Here is a 16,788-nt window from a genome sequence, read left to right as displayed (position 1 = left end):
CCTCATGTCCTTGAACATACTTTCTGAGTTACATTTCCAAATTTAATAGATAGAAAGAAAAATTACATTTATTTGCTATTTTTATAAAACATTTGGAGAAACTTGTTATAAATATATGCATAAACATGCATATATAATGCAATGTAAAGAAATGGGATATAACAATTACATTCTGTGCAAGCATTTCTCAAACTCATTTGGCCAAATCAGTAAGTGAACTTACTTTATCAGAAAGCAATGTAACTCAATTTTTATGGTGGTAAAAACCTATCTTTAACTAGGTCTACCCATCAGAAAGCAGTGCACCCTCCAGACCAGAGGGCATTTTCGTGCAGTTCTCAGAAGCCAAAATCATAACAGCCTTATAGGAAAGCATGACACTTCTCTGAGGCAGAGGAGTAAATTAGAGTACATCATTTGAATAGCTGCATTATGAAGCTATTGATGTTAACAGGGACATATACTACTTTCTAGATCACTTACACTACATTAGTACTTGCTCACTTACAGAAGCCAAAAATCCCAATCTTCTAACATTGCATTTTCATTTTCTCACTCACTAACAAAAAAGAATCCAATTCTTGGACACCGGGCACCTTCACCTCAAGTACCTGCCTAGAATCTTGATCTTCAAAATGTAATGTATTTTAAAATTGGCTTAATTATAATTTTTCTTTCCTCACAGTAAATGCTTTTTGGTTTGAACTTCGATATGCTGTGCAAAGAAACACAGCAGTTGCCATCAGTAATTTGTCGAAGGTACACACTGTTTTATCCCCATGTTGGACTTGATAGGTCACATGGAAGATCTATATGATACAGATGAGAAATGCAGCAATCTCATTTGTATAATTTGTATTCTGGTAATGATATGTATTTCATAAAGATGACAAATAGGTTTTATATACCAATACAGCCTGAACAGTATTGTAACCCTGTTGTCTTATTGATGTCTTGGATAAACAGATTACCAAAATATCTATGAAATATCAACCACTATGTAAATATTTATCTTTGTAATTTATATTCAACTCAATCCACCGTTATACAAATTGTATCCATTTATATTCTGAGTTTGTAACACTGGGTTGACATAGGCCTGTCATACAACAAAATGTAAGTTTAAAAAAAAAAACATTAAGAAGGACACACAAGTTTTAATTTCATTAAGTGTTAATAAGCATAACCAGGTTACTTATTTTTCAACATTAGTTTTTTACATGTTATTAAAAAAATAATGAAGAAAAAGCCCCAAATCCTCAATATTCTAGGTTACTACTCTGTATTTAGATAGCATTTATCAGATGGAATTTGGATTTCTGGAGTCTCATAAAGCTCAGATTTGTGAGTAAACAAAACTCAGGATAGAATTTGGCTCTGATTCAAGGAATACAGTGATCTTCTTCACTCATGGGTGAGCTTTACCTTGCCCTCTGTGCCCATCCTATTTCAGATAATATATCTTAAAAGTAATACTAGAAAATTGGCTTGCAAGTAATGCTTCCACTGATAACAGATCCAGTTTAGAAGACAGACGTATTCCAGCCATGCAGACCCTGGGAAGTGAAGCATTATAAAGAAAGAAAATAGATAATTTCAACAGTCAAGACTGCAGTGTCCAGTGACAGCAAAATTACTGCTTGCACTGGTGCATGACTGGGTCCTTAATGTGTTGATACCGCCTCTAATTCAATGTAACTCTCACAAAGGTAAAATTGAGCCAGCCAGTCACACTCATCTAAGATCCAAGTTTTCCTGGTGAGACACAAATGTATGAAGTGAATTCTTTATATAGACAATACTACAGAAAATCAAGAAATGCTCAGCTAATATGTCTACTTAGTCATATTTCAGGACCTCCTCTGTTCCACACACTCAGATCACAGAGCAGGTCCTGAAACACGACTGACCATTTCTGCTTTGGCAATGAAACAATTTGCTGATAGCCCCGCAGACACAGAGCAGCTCCTTAGGTGCCATGCCCCTGCCATCTCTGCACACAGGCCTGGTCTTTCAATCTTTTCCCTACCAGCAGCAGAATGGAGGTGAAATAACATTCTACTGCAACACTAGTGAATCACAGTCATCTTATTAAACAGATAGGGTGCAAGTACTTCAGCAGCAATCTCAAGTAGCTCCTATTAGATCAGAACACTTCTTTTGCTGCTCTTGCATACAAATAAACAAACACACTGACTGTGAATAAAAGAGGCCACTGGGACAGTGCAGTCTAACCTGCTATGTAACATTACAGAAACTGTCTGATACTACTTCACAGTGCCTTCCATCAAGTCCCACTTCTGAATCAGATGCTTTTAGCTTTGCTGTATTTCTAGAGCAACCCAAGAGATCTTGGAGAATTTAATGAGTACATTTCAAGGATGTTTGAGCATCTAATTCCCTGAATTGCTTCAGCAATCCTAGACTTAATTCCAAATGAAATCTTTTAAGTTACAAGAATCCACAACTGAGCTTAGTAAATTGTTCCAATGTGTATTTACTTCTGTTTAAAAATATGCACTTTGCTTCCTTCTGAGGTTTAATTTCCATGTACTGGACCTTTTTTGTCATACTTGTGAGTCTCAGAAGGTCAATATTTTGTTGCCTTCTACAGAGAGGAAAGTTTTCTGACTACAGTCCTCCCCCCCAGTACTGAATCAAATCAGCCATTATTTTTTGTCTCATCTGAACCCATCTTGTGGTTTCTCCCAAAGTATCTCCAGTTTTCAACAACTTCTTCAAGCATGAAAACCTTAACCAAGTATGTCCTGGAGTGGCCACGTTTGAAACAGAAAGGTGGCCTTCATGTATTAGCAAATACATTAAATACATAAATAAGACCTGAGTAGTGCCTTAACCTGCCACCTGCAGAATCCTGTTACAGCTGGTAATGTACCATGCCCTCAAGCACTTTTTCACAGTTTTGATTTATGTGATGACATCCTTGTTTTATGCTCCTTTTTTCTTGTACTGCCTAATTCTTAAGCAAAACATTTGTTTATATAGATACAGGACATACATACAGAATGATACTTTTTGTATTTGTATTACGCACAAATTCACCCAACATTTTAAAGCAACTTAGTCTCCTCGATATTTATCACTTCACCAATTTCTGAGCTATTTCCATACTTTACTTTTGATGATTTTTTTATTTTCTTTCACTCCTTGAAATTGCCCTGATTTCAAGGATTTGCAAGATAGGAATTTTAGTTGTTCAAATAACTTCATGGGCAGCTTATAAAAATGAGGTGCAAAGTATTTAATTGTGCTGATTTTGCAACACTGAAATATTTCGCCTCATTTCTAAAATAACAACAGTACAATGAATTTTCTAGCCTGTATTAAACTTTATCAATGTGCTCAGATAAATTCATGCTTTAAGAGCAAAAACAATTCAGAAAGCTTCAATAATATGCATGTTTATACATTTAATAATATGCATGTTTATACACTTTATTCTTGATGAATGAGTTTGTTACAATGTTGGTTTCTTTTCCTTTGGCCTTGAGAACACAGTCCCTGCATCCAAACGTGACTGGGGTCTCTCTCGAGCATATAAGGCCTGAATACCAAAATTCTTTGCCATGGCCCAGATGTGACCCACCACTATACTGTCCCTTCCCCAAATCACTAGCCAGCTTTTTTAAACTGTGTCTGCAGAATTCAGACTGTAGCTAAAAGGGCTGGCAGGGAAAGACAGGGAAACAAAAGGTAAGTAGAAACTATACAACAGAAATAAAACAGATAGTAGCAAAGTTTAAAATAATAGCCATATGGCAGAGTTTCATATAAAATAAAGCTTTCAGGAGACCATAATTTTGTGTTACTCAATGAGCCAGAAGAGGCTACTAACGTACCTTGGCCACACTTCCTCTATCCAGTAAGAACAAATATATCTTTTTATTTTGCACAGTGCCAGTTCCATCCCTGCAACCCTGAACTAAAAGGATTATCTGAATCATATTTTTTTATTATGCTTTTGATGTAGCTGTTATAATCATATAAAAATACAAAGGAAGACCATATAAGGACAGATGTGCTTCCTATAACCTTTCTGGTGTGAGCATAAATGTGCAGTCCCTGATTCCATGAAGCCATCAGGAGATGGTGAGATATTTATCATAGTGCCTGTGTCTGCTTATGATATGCAATGCAGACCAAAGAAAAGCATCTCTCCCTGCATCAGCCTAAAAACCAGTGCCAGCTCCACATGTTGGTTTGTTTCTAACAGTGGTGAATTATTTTAGGAATATGATTTTATACCATGGGACTAAATTGGATTTCCCACTGTGCTCAACTTGAAATTTTTTACTGGAAGAGAATGACAGCAATACAAGAAGTATTCCATTTCTCAGATTTAATGGTGTCATTACTTTTTGTCCAACCATGAAAGCTTTTTACAGGCATCCACTTCCAGTAGTGTGCACGTCCAAAAATAGCCATTCTGAGTGAATTCAAAGGCTCTTTGAGCCATTGGCATAAACCACAGTGGCAGTAGATGGCTAAAGAAAAGTACAGAAAAGCATAAAAAGGTTGAATAATTCTGGTATTTCCTGAGCTAGGGATGAACTGATCTGAGAGACCTTACAAGAACGGTACCTGTCTCTAGCACGGTCCTTGCCTCAGGGATGTCACTTAGCAGTCGTGCTCTCACATGCGTCTCTATTTTGGCTGGGCCTTCCACTCGAGGAAAAGAAAGTCACAAGGACGGGTGTTTCAAAATTAGATGATCACTTAGCATTCCATTAGATTAATAGGAAGAGGTAGAATAAATAAAAAGGACTGAGATGCTTAAGAATTTGGCCTCACTTGTTCACCCATCTTCTACAATGTCATATTTATCAAGGCAATGGGAGGTTGGTCCAGGAATCAAGCAATGATGTTTTGAAGTTGCTTCATCTCTCTCTTCCTGAGTTTATCAACCTGTTTACTTTTTTATTTAAATACTGTAAATCAGATAAATGAATATTTTAAATAAAAAATAATTATTTAGAAATAAAGAAAAATATTTTTAGTACGTTGACATTTTTTGTATTAAAGCATAAATAATGACAATTTTTTATTATTCTGTTTAAATCCTGCAGGTGTAATGTAGTAATGCTTTAAAGACTGCAAAAAATTAACTGACCTGAATGTTACAAAATTTCTCAAATTTTACAGAAGTTAAGGCCAGCTGTAGGTAATAGAGTCTTCTGGAAAGTTGGGTCAATTTCCTGCACCAATAGCCTATCTTCCACCAAAAAGAAAGGTCAATCTAGATTTCAAAGGAAGAAATTTGTCTACAATTCAGTCAATAAGTATCTAGATGATACCAACTGTAAAAAGCAGGTGACAAAAGATCCATGTCTGAAATAAATTTTGATACAAAATTGATTATAGCTGAGGGGAACTACCTTTATTTCTACTAGCTGTGATGAAGGGACTTTTTTTCAGACTGACACAGGAAGAAGTCTGTGTCCTTAGCTATATCAAACATCGACCTTTCTCTTTATGTTTTTTTCTTTTTTCCTCTAACTTACATAATTATATAAGCAAATTCATGACAATTTCTTATTACTTAAAGATACGTCTCTGTAGTTTTTAGTTGTTAATGACTGTTTCCTTACTTATAACAGTAATGAAGGTTTTGATTCTATATTTGGCTCTGCATCCCAGCACCTCTCTATCTGCAGTTTTTGATCTTTTCTTCACATTTATATTAGGTACTGGAACTTAAGGATCTTTAAGGTTCTGTTCAGCCAAAGCCATTCTGTGAATCAATGGTTCTGTATCTCCATTTTCCATTCTGCCTACACAGATGGTTTGAAAGAGTTGCCTATTTCTTTAATTTTGATGCCTGGTTTTCCCATAAGTAGAGAACGAAGTAAGAATATAGAAAATTTGAATTTTGATTTGAAATGTCTTTCTATTTATCTAATAGACATACAAATGACTTGTCTATCTCACAGTCAGTTTAGCTTCTTTTTTCTGATTCATAACTTTCTATAACTGCTGAGGGAATTGCTATTAAGCTGTAATAAGAAGTCCTGCCTATATTTTTCTTCAAAATACCTCAAGCAAGTCATAATAAATTTTTTTTTTAATTTTCACTAGAAATCTGTTTTTTTCTTTATATTTGATTGCAGGACCTTTGCCTCATCCAAGCTTTTCTGCCTTTTTAGTGTGTTTTACTTGAGGCAATTTTCTAATTTTTCTCATTACAGCTGTTACTTTCACACCAGGAATATTAGTAAAATACCTTATGCTTCCCCTTGTACTGCATCAAAGATCATCATATCTTTCAACTGGTAATTTGTTCTCTTTGTCTTGTGTCCTTTCCCCCTGAGGAATAATATTTTGCAGAGCCTGAGACTTCTGAGATAATTAGATCATACAAAACATCCACTATCCCGTCTCCCACTAAGACAAGAGGACCTTAAGGTTTAAATTACTTCAATACATTCTCACTGTAGAAGATCAATTATATTTCTTTTGTTTGGTCTCATTAAAGTTCAATTTCATCCACATCCCTAACACATTTCCTATAGATTCTCTTTATCTGACTTTTTCAAAGCCTAGTCATCTTCTCCCTGATGATAAACATATCTTGATTTAATGGCATCTTTAAATTCTGTCTGCATTTCCCTTGAACAAAATTCACAACAAAACAGAAACATTATTTTCACAGAACCACAGAATAGTCTGAGCTGGAAGGGACCCATAAGGGTCACTGAATCACTCTTACATGATATTGTCAACATATTCCTGAGGAAAATAAATGGACCACACTCTGTTCTTCTAATAAACGTATCACTAATCAAAGTACCTTCTTCAAAGACATAACGTTTTCTTTTACCCAAGATACTGGAAGCTGGAAGTGGCGGGTTTTTGTGTGTATGAAAATGCATATAAATATATGTAAATGATAAGCAAATGTATTACTGTGAGAAACTAATTCCTAAGGTAAAAATCCAACTTTTGCTTGGGAAAAATCACACCACTGCAAACCTTACTTCACCTTTTCAATAAAGTTTCAGAGTTCTACAGAAGGCCAAACTGAGGCAAAGTTAGCTGAACTGATCTATTTCACATTGTCAGAAGATACACACTGGTTCCAAGTCCTACTTTTTGTACTGTTTATGTACCTTAGAAATATGTACTTGCAATGTATATAAACATACACATACTATATATATAACATGCAGAATCATATCTATATCTCTACCTATCTATATATATCCCACATATAATAAATCATCATAGATACATTTTATGGCAATGGAACTGTTTCAACACTTTGTTTCTTTCTCCTCTTAAAATACATTTACTAAAATGCAAAGCTGCTGGATGATTAGATAACATTCTATTTGTAAGAAATTATGTTTTTTAAGTAAGCAATCCATTGATTTTTTTTGCACCAATGGAAAGCAATGAAAAAAGATCACTCTGGAGTGACACAAAGAATATTCCTATGATGTAAAATACTTCACGCAAGATGTAAAATGTTTCTTAAACTCATGCCCCACTCAGGAAAACTTACAAATTGAAGTACAGCATCATACCTAACTAAACTAAAATACCCATAACCAATTATATAATTAACATATTAATTTAACATTACAATGAAATTGTGTGTAACTGAACTGTAGTGAGTCAAATATAGCTCTAAGAGTTACATTTAAAATAATACCAAATCATAGGCAGAATGACCATCATTTTAAAAAGACATAAAAACTCTCCCTGTTTCTAGTGCATATATATTTAAGCCTCCATGTAGTCATAAAGAAACAGGATATGGAATTTATTTCAATTTTTCTCAGTATGGTTAACATTGGGAAATACCAATAATTCCCTATATGTAGACATTTCACTGCTCTTCCATTTCTGTTCCAGAGTCTAGAGGTCAGCTTATCTTCAGTATGTCCTATCAGGTCTCTCTTAGTGTAAAAAACCCAAAACAACAACAAGCCAAAACAAACAGAAAAAAAAAAACCCAAGTAAAAATATCTTTGGAAACGGTGGAAAAGGAAGTTTTTTCCCTACCAGAGCTTTTCCAGGCCATTTCAATGTTGCTTTCAAGATGCTGCAACCCCTTGCCATGCTTGTCTTCTGTACTTTATTTTTCTCTCTGACCTCTCCCCTTTGTTACATTCCTCTAGGCCAAATCAATCCTTTCTTTTACATTCCCTACACTCTCTCCACAGCTCTGGTGCATCCAGCTCTATGGGGCTCTACTCATAATTTAAGTTTATATGAGTTTATACTATATTTATATACATTTCTACATTAATATCAGACTTGTGAAAATCATTCACCACAATATTCAAAGACACCCAATATTAACAGAGCCCTCATAACTAGTTAAATACAAAGATGGGTTATCATATGTGTAATTTTGCAGCTACCTTCACTTCCATTAAAGCAGTTGAGAGTTCACAATCATTTGGCTCCCTGCCTTTGCAGGAGGCAGTTGTGGAGAAAATTAATAAAAGCAATGCAGAGAGACATCAAGGAAATGGAGACATCAGAGGAAAGGACTCACCTCTTTTAGTCAGTTTTCCATTTTAGTTGTTTCAATAGTTAAAGAGGGAAGAGATGTTTTGCACACTCTTTAATTCAGATGTCAGTTCCAATACTTGATGCTTGACTGTTCTGAAACACAATCAAAGTGAAATAGTTAAAACTACTGGTCTGAAACAAGATAAAATTATTAACATGGCAAGGATCTATGTATTCATTAAAAACCACAGCAATATAGAGATGTTTTATAGCAATGCTCCATGGCAAGGTTTTCACATGGCTCCAAACTCTCCTTCTGGCAGCAAAAAAAAGAATATTTCGATTGCATAATGGTGCACTTGTGGTGCCATCTCAGCCTTCCTACTCTCCCTGTACAACGCATGAGGAGTTTGTTGGCTCTTTGACCAAAAGATACCAAGACTGGTTACATGTGATTGCTTCAGTAAATCTCTGCAAGTTCACCTCTCCCCTACTCACTCCCTTCCACAACCTTTTCCTTTTCTCACTCTACATAAAACACCATGGAATCCTGCTGCCAGTGTCTGGAAAAGCAGAAGAGAATGGTGAGAAAACCCCAACCACCCAGCTGTATACATGGTGCTTCCCACACCAGCATTCAATGGGTAGGGGACAAAATTGCAATAGGAAGCCACTGCACATTAAAAGATATAATTTTTTAAAACTATATAAACTGAAAATACTCATTCATGAGCCATTTTCTCTCTCTTGTAAGCAAAATCATATACATGTTTTTCTCTTTTATTTCCCCAGTCCTACTTATGGAGGCTAACAAAAATAAATGGTTTTCCTCTGTGTTCTATATTTATTCTCTGTGAGTCATCTCACTATTTAAGTTTTGTTTCTGACCACCTAAAGGTCTAGCCTATTTTATTCTGCCTTTTTTATGGGAACAATTTGAAAGTACAAGCCAGAATAAGTGTGAATATTTTGTCTTGTAAAAGCAGTTAACATCTCAAATAAAAATTTTGTTGTAAAGCATATCAAAAGAAAATAAATTCACAGCTAAGGGTGCTTTGATACTAGCCTTGGACTATACTGATGATTTATCACTAAAATAACTTATTTGATATGTTCTTAAGTTATTTTAATCACTTGATGCTCATTCAAAGAAATACCTTTCCACACCACAGTTAGCTATTGGGGTCTAGTTGTCAGAAAAAGCAAGTAAACATTTTCAGAGCAAAAGTAACCTGAAAATATTACAAACTCATGCTTATAAAACTAGAAGAAACCAACCCAATCAGAGTCAGAGTTTTTTAGCCACTTCCCACAGGCTAAAAAACTTCCATAAATTAATTCCTTTGGAAGTGGGATGCACTTCCTAGTAAAACATCGGGCTTTGGATCAAAATTCTTTCAAGTAACCAGTAAGAGGACAGGAATAGCCTCTGCACACAAGAGGTGATTTTTCCTGGGAGTTCCTTGACCTCTAAAGCAGTCAAACAGATGACAGCTGCAGCCTCCTCTTTATTACTTTCTTTATTTTTGTTGTCAATCCTGTTTCAAAGATAAACTAAATTCTGACACTGCTTCAGAGCCTCTGACATTACTGTCAGGATAGAAACATTCTAGTGTTTTTAGTACTAGTACTCCAATGACAGCACTTTGTGTAGAGCTGGCTTTAAGGGCCTGACTCTCCCTTGAGGTATGTAACATTCTTTAGTGTATTTCTTCTTAATTCTAAATTTAAATTTCCAGTTCTTTCTCTACAGTTGGTCTTTCTTGGTTGGTTGCACAGAAGTACAGTTGGGTTTTTTGTCAGATGTGGGAGAAAACAATATGTTCCAAGTAGGAAAATGAGATGATAAAATTATCAGATTGGCAGTGGGATCAAGAGAGAGGTACAGAACTAGAAACTGCCTTTAAATTATTTCAGAAATGCACAGATTTCCTGTTGACAGGATCTCTTTTCAGGAAGGCTTTAATTTGCCTATAATATTGACTACATCATAAGCATTTCAGATTTTCCTTGAGAGTATAAAATTGACTGAGTATATTTAATTGTAGCAAGTAAACTGGATTGATTTTTTCTTATAACATCTCTTTAGGGAGCTTACAAACATAAATCTCTAAAGGAACAAATCCTCCATGTCCTTAGGAGGAGCCTTGAGTTGTGAGGACTTCTCTGAGCCCACTGAAACTCCCATGCTTGAAGATTTGGTTGAGAACCTTGCTGAAGCTGGACTCAGATGAGTTTCTCTTAGCTGACAGAATTTCCTGGATAAGAGAAGTTTTAACTTGTCAGATGCATTTAGTGATGACAGAGGCACTGAAGGCAGGCAATGTAAAGGTATCACCTGCAGCACCCAAGTGTTAAGCGTACTGTAAGCCACTGCCTGAAGTGTAAAAAAGAGAAAATTTGAAAGTAACTTTCTGCAAACATCTAAGTATATATGACAGAGTTTTCAAAGATGGCCATGGACTACTGTGCTTCAGATTCTGTACAAAGAGATGGCACTATCCCTGTCAACAGCCCAAACTAAATCAACATTGACTTAATAGTTTTAAAATTTCTTTAATTCTTCAAATGTTTTGGTCTTTCTTATTTGTGCATGTCTATACATGCTAGCCTTCTCTGACCACTTCCCCTATTTTTTATTTAATCAGAGAGGTACAACCAGAAGAGGTTCGCATAAAAGCAAGATGATGATGGAGCGCACAGAACGACTTCTGTGTGAGGGACAAATGAATAGAGTAACACTACAAAAAAAGAGGAAATTGAATCATGGAAGATTATGAAAACAACCATAGGACATTAAATCAAGCTGATTAAGAGTCACATCATAAAAAGTGATGCCTCAGGTTTTAGCTTTTCTATTTTTCAGATTCTGTACTTCTTTAGTGTGTAGTTCTGAGCTTCATATTAAGGGATAGTAAGCTCTCTTCACAGAGTAGGTAGACAAAACAGTTCCTACTCTAGCTGGGGACCAAGGACAATCTCAGGCGCAAGACCATAAACAACGTGGGCTGAAGAGAGAAAACCAATGAGGATGGGACTTCAAAACCTGAAGCTGTTGTCCAACTGACAAGTAACTCCAATATGCTAATGAACCAGAACTCATAAAAGTGAGAAATCTCAGGACCAGTCGCCCATTTTGTGATCATTTTGGGTTCATCTTGGATGTAGCCCTGGCTGGGCTTTTGTACTGACCAAGGTGTATCTGTTGAGGCCTTTTAATAAATGCCTACTTTATTTAACTCTGTCTATCCTCTGCTCTAGGTCAGCCTTCACAAGGCATCCAAAGAAAGAAAGCTGAACAAATAAACAAAGAGGGGTGGCTCTTTCTGCAAAGTGCATTTGTACTGTGGGACTCCTGCCACAGTAGGTTATGGAGATAAAATCATACCTTCTAAGAGAAGGAAAAGTGTGGGAAAATTGAATTTCCTCAATTTAGGTAGCTAGAAATGTTTAGAAACATGCAGCTCAGAAAGACCTAAAGTTCAAGCCATCAGGAGGCTAAGAGATATGTTTGATACGTTTGTATATTCTTTCTTTTGATCTCCAGTGCATGAAAGAGAGTATGGGATAAAATACTTTTGAGTTTGATGGTGATTTTTATAATTTTTTGGTGGTTTTAGATAGATTGGTTAAAAAAAAAACCTGGAAGAAAATGTGGCAAAGAACAGGAGCAAAGAATAACCCAGAGCAGGTGCCTAGGGAGCCTGTGGCATCTCCATCATGGGAGATACCGAATACTCAGTTGAACAAGACCCTCCACAACTTGGTAACTGCCTATAATTCCTTACTAGGTAAATTATTCTGTGAATCTGTGTGTTTGAGAAACAGACTCTAATCACATCTATACCATTCCTGTGCAGAACACTAATTCACAGTGTGATCATTATCATTAAACCAAATTTCAATGAGGAAATGAAGGGCAGGTCTTCAAGTGTTTTATTACTTACTAAACCATTTGATTTCTCTTCTAAATGATGCCTCTTTACACTCCTGAGGTTCTGCTCATATGCATATTTTTTAATTAACAATACATACTGTAAAGGAAATGGATTAAATTTTTGCCTGTTTCTTTTTTTCCACTATTTTTTCATCTCTTCTTATATTTTATTAAAGTAATTCACAGTGAAGGTGGACAACCATGCATTTTTCTGTACACAATATCAAGATACTGACCTACATTAACAACCAAAATCTGTTCCATTACAAAGCTGTACTTAGTGGGACTTTATATATACTGCAACCTTTCAATGAGGGTGAGTACCTGAGGTGACAAATGGCAGATAACCCCTGATGTTCAGAAGAGGCCTCTTTCAGATGATGATTTAGTGCATATTAAGCCATTAGAATCAATAATTTTTTTTACTTTTAAAGTACTGGGCAGGAATCTCACATATTTGCTACCCAAATGATAGCAAAGTAATAATAATTGCAGAAATTGGCATTGCCTAGTAACTACATGCAAATGAACTTCTAAAAATTTAATTACAACCACACTAGTGTAGTAGTAATGGGAATACCATAAAGCTTAGCAATGAGCAGAAAATTCAGTCTTCTTCCTATGAAGCCAAGACTGCAATATCACACACATTTATTGAACCTCATTTGTAAAATTAAGAGTCTCCCTCAGACAATTAAAAATCATGCTGAGTATTCAGCCACAGTAAATTACGAATATAATTAAGTAAATAATAAGAAAGCCCAAGTCCCTACTTAAATGCACTGCCAATTCAGCTAATCCAAGCACAGCAAATATTAATGCAATATTTCACTGTCTACAGCTCAGCTCCTGATCTACAGTAATAATAACACATTAAGGTTTTGTTCATACTCAGAGCAAACCACTTATTTTCCCCAAGACAACTGGAGCACCAGGTTGCCAATAATAAGCTGCTCATATCTTCCATCATCCTGCTCGGGAAGGTAGGCTCAGAAGATGAGCACTTTTAGCCTGATTGTATTTGCCACCAATTATACAGTCACAGTCTTTTGATCATTCTTCACTTTAAACTGAAAATAAGCTAACCTGAAGGATTAAAATCAATGCCAATTAAAGGGCTCTGCAAAGTGTGATTTTTAATTACGCTGCCTTGGGAAGTCACTGCACAATCACTATCTGCGTTCCATCGTTTCTGCATAGAAAGCACAAAAAATTGCATCTTGGAAAAACCTTCTGATTTTAGCAGCCGGCACACCAATGAGAAAAAGTTTAAAGTTCTGTATTAGAGATAAGCACTATGCAAGAAATTAAATGTGTCTAAAATTATGCTGACAGTACATGTCACTTGCCAACAATGTACACTAGCATTGATATGAGCTGTTGTTTACAAGCTCACAGAGAAAGGATTAAATGCAATTTAATTAATTCAAACTTAAATATGTATTTTTACCACTATACAGGAGTGTGTGAATGGCAGACATTTCACTGTCTCATTGCAGTTGTATTATTCTCAGCCCAACCTCATAAATATTAATTGCTTTTGAAACTGAGTTATAAGTCTCCACATGAGATAAAGGAAAAATCCCAAGCACAGGCTTTCCCTCAACATTAATCCACAGGAGGAATAAAATATTCTCTATGAAATGTTCCTGCATCAGCACTAGGGGGAAGTTCTGCAGTCTATTCTAGTTGGAGGTAAATGGTTTTAATTTGCTCTTCATTGTAACTGAAAGAATCAGTTATATAAAGCCTTTATATTTCCAACCTCCTTCTTAATAAGGAGAAGCTTCCACAGCTCCTCACCTGACTACCCCACTGTGAGATTTTTCATGCAGTGTGAGTGAAGAATTTGGCTCTAAAGCAGGCAGAAAACTACAGACAGAGGCAAATTAAAAAAAATCATAAATCCACAATTTTCTGTATCTACCACCACCCCAAGAATACATTTTAACAGAAATATTTAAAATCCCTTAATTCAATAAAACTTTTTACTGTGTTTTACTGTGTTCCATTGCTCATGCCATTAATACAGTAGAAACTGGGGAGGGAGGGAGGGAGGGAGGGAGGGAGGGAGGGAGGGAGGAAGGAAGGAAGGAAGGAAGGAAGGAAGGAAGGAAGGAAGGAAGGAAGGAAGGAAGGAAGGAAGGAAGGAAGGAAGGAAGGAAGGAAGGAAGGAAGGAAGGAAGGAAGGAAGGAAGGAAGGAAGGAAGGAAGGAAGGAAGGAAGGAAGGAAGGAAGGAAGGAAGGAAGGAAGGAAGGAAGGAAGGAAGGAAGGAAGGAAGGAAGGAAGGAAGGAAGGAAGGAAGGAAGGAAGGAAGGAAGGAAGGAAGGAAGGAAGGAAGGAAGGAAGGAAGGGAAGGAAATTTTAGGCCATGATTATTATATATTAAAAAAATTCACTGTGAAGCACTGTATAGAGACCTGCGAATCCAACTCCCCTTACCATCTGACACATATGTATAGAGAGGAATATCTATTCACGCCTCATATATGATGTCTCTGCATTGCACCTGCACAGTCAAGTGAAATGTTACAAACAAATCAGCTACAATCTTTTTCTCTCAAATACTTATTCATCCCTTGAAATTTAAAACTAAAGTATCTGTACATCATAGAAATGGTTGGAACATAATAGAGGTTCAAAAATCTGTGTACCTCAAGTAACATTTCCAGAAATATATTAGTCCTTCCCAAACTACCCTGGTCTCCATATTTCTCATACAGACTTTACATTGCATCAATTCCCTTTTGGGAACACATTTAGCAGTAAATATGTCAGTAGCACTTCAAGAATTACTGTGATTTTAAACCACTCTGAATTTTCATCTCTCTATTCCCCAAAACAACATGATGGGAAGTAGAAGACAATTAAAAAGCCCCAAGGTTTATTGTTTCTCCTGGTACACAGTCAAAAGTAGACAATTTCAGAGTACATCTTCCAGAACTTACATGTGAATTTTAAACATGCTCACCTCATAATTTTATTGCATGAAATACTACCCTGCAATCATCAAAAATCCCTTTGCTTTGAAATGCTGAGAAACTGCTTCCAGCCTAAATAGCAATCATGAGGCATTTGAGCAGTTTTTGACACTGAACATGTTAAAAAATGGCATCCAGCTGTTGCAGGAAGAAACTTTCAATTACACAGTTGAAATTGTTGAAAATGTGCTGTGTAGTAAAGAACTCTACTTGTGCAGCACTATTAGGAATCTGCAAAGAAGGGGATACTTTGATACTCTAATCATACCTTTTCATAAAGGTTAAATTTCTATTACCAGAAATCAATCTGCGTAACACATCATCTGTCAAAGTATTTAAAAGGACGTTTATTTCTCTTTACTCTTTCCTGGTAAAAAATTCTCTCTCTCTCTCTCTCTCTCTCTCTTTTTCTTCATGTGATCCATGTAAATCTGCTCTTACTTTGGAGCCAAAGCTAAACATCACTGTGTGGACATGACAGAAACTTTCCCTGCAAGTTTCCATGGTTAAAACATCTGGCTAGGTAATGGCTTTCACACAGAGTGCACAATTTTTTATCTTCAGTCATCATCCATTCGCTGTACTTAAAACTCAAACCTTCAAACCTCCTGAACAAGGCTCCAGTTGCACTTGATGTGGAAAAAAAAAGCTGTCGACAGAAAATTCATTATCTTTCCATCATGATATACTGGGTGGTAAGATGGGGAAACTGTACTCCTGCATGAATTCCCACCAAACCGAACTGTCTTTGTTAGTCAAGGCACAGTAGGGATTATGTCCTGCACAGATAAGCATTCCTTTTTTTGGTAGAGAAATTGACTTTTTTTTTTAATTTTATTTTTTTTAAATCAGTGCAAACCATGCATTTTTCTGTCTTGTCAAAGAGAGTACAGAAGACCCAAGTCAGTTCAAACTAACTTGTCAACAAAGCTAATTCAGCAGTGTACAAAATAACTGTATATGTCCCAGGCTTAAATTATGGCAAGTGTAAGCTCCTGATGCACATCTCAGCAAATGAAGAGTTACATAGCACAAAGTTTATCTTTATTATGTATGTATTTTTTTATTATTTAAAAGAAAATTAATGGACAACACTGCCAGGTTGACCCTAAAAATATTTTCTGTTTATTTTGTGCTAATAAGTAGGGCATATGAAGACAATTTTATGGAACTGTGAATATGGTACATTAACCCCAATAGGTACATTAGGAGATTTCTGCTGGCCCATTGCTGCTCTCACTGGCTGCCAATATTGCTGTGATTTGAACAGGAACATAGGCTGAAGCAAAGAGCTTTTTAAAAAAACCCACACAATGTAATAAGGTTTATTACATCTAACTACGCAAGCACTGGTTTTCAATTATATTTTACTGTGACAAAATTGAGAA

At 35.9% G+C, this 16,788-nt stretch overlaps 1 protein-coding gene across 9 annotated transcripts in view; it reads right to left on the bottom strand.

Moving 5' to 3' along the window:
* DLGAP1 (DLG associated protein 1) overlaps positions 1 to 16,788 on the bottom strand; it is a 403,108-nt gene that overhangs the window by 243,510 nt on the left and 142,810 nt on the right. For all 9 annotated transcript variants that reach the window (XM_063166836.1, XM_063166779.1, XM_063166794.1 and 6 more), the window contains one exon: positions 8,525 to 8,634. The gene's annotated coding sequence lies outside the window, so the exon portion shown is untranslated. The remainder of the gene's footprint in view (positions 1 to 8,524; positions 8,635 to 16,788) is intronic.

The sequence above is a fragment of the Melospiza melodia genome, chromosome 1 (genome assembly GCF_035770615.1).
Source record: "Melospiza melodia melodia isolate bMelMel2 chromosome 1, bMelMel2.pri, whole genome shotgun sequence".
Taxonomy (NCBI): domain Eukaryota; kingdom Metazoa; phylum Chordata; class Aves; order Passeriformes; family Passerellidae; genus Melospiza; species Melospiza melodia.
Note: the sequence above shows the minus strand (reverse complement) of the source record. Positions and strands in the feature narration are given on the sequence as shown.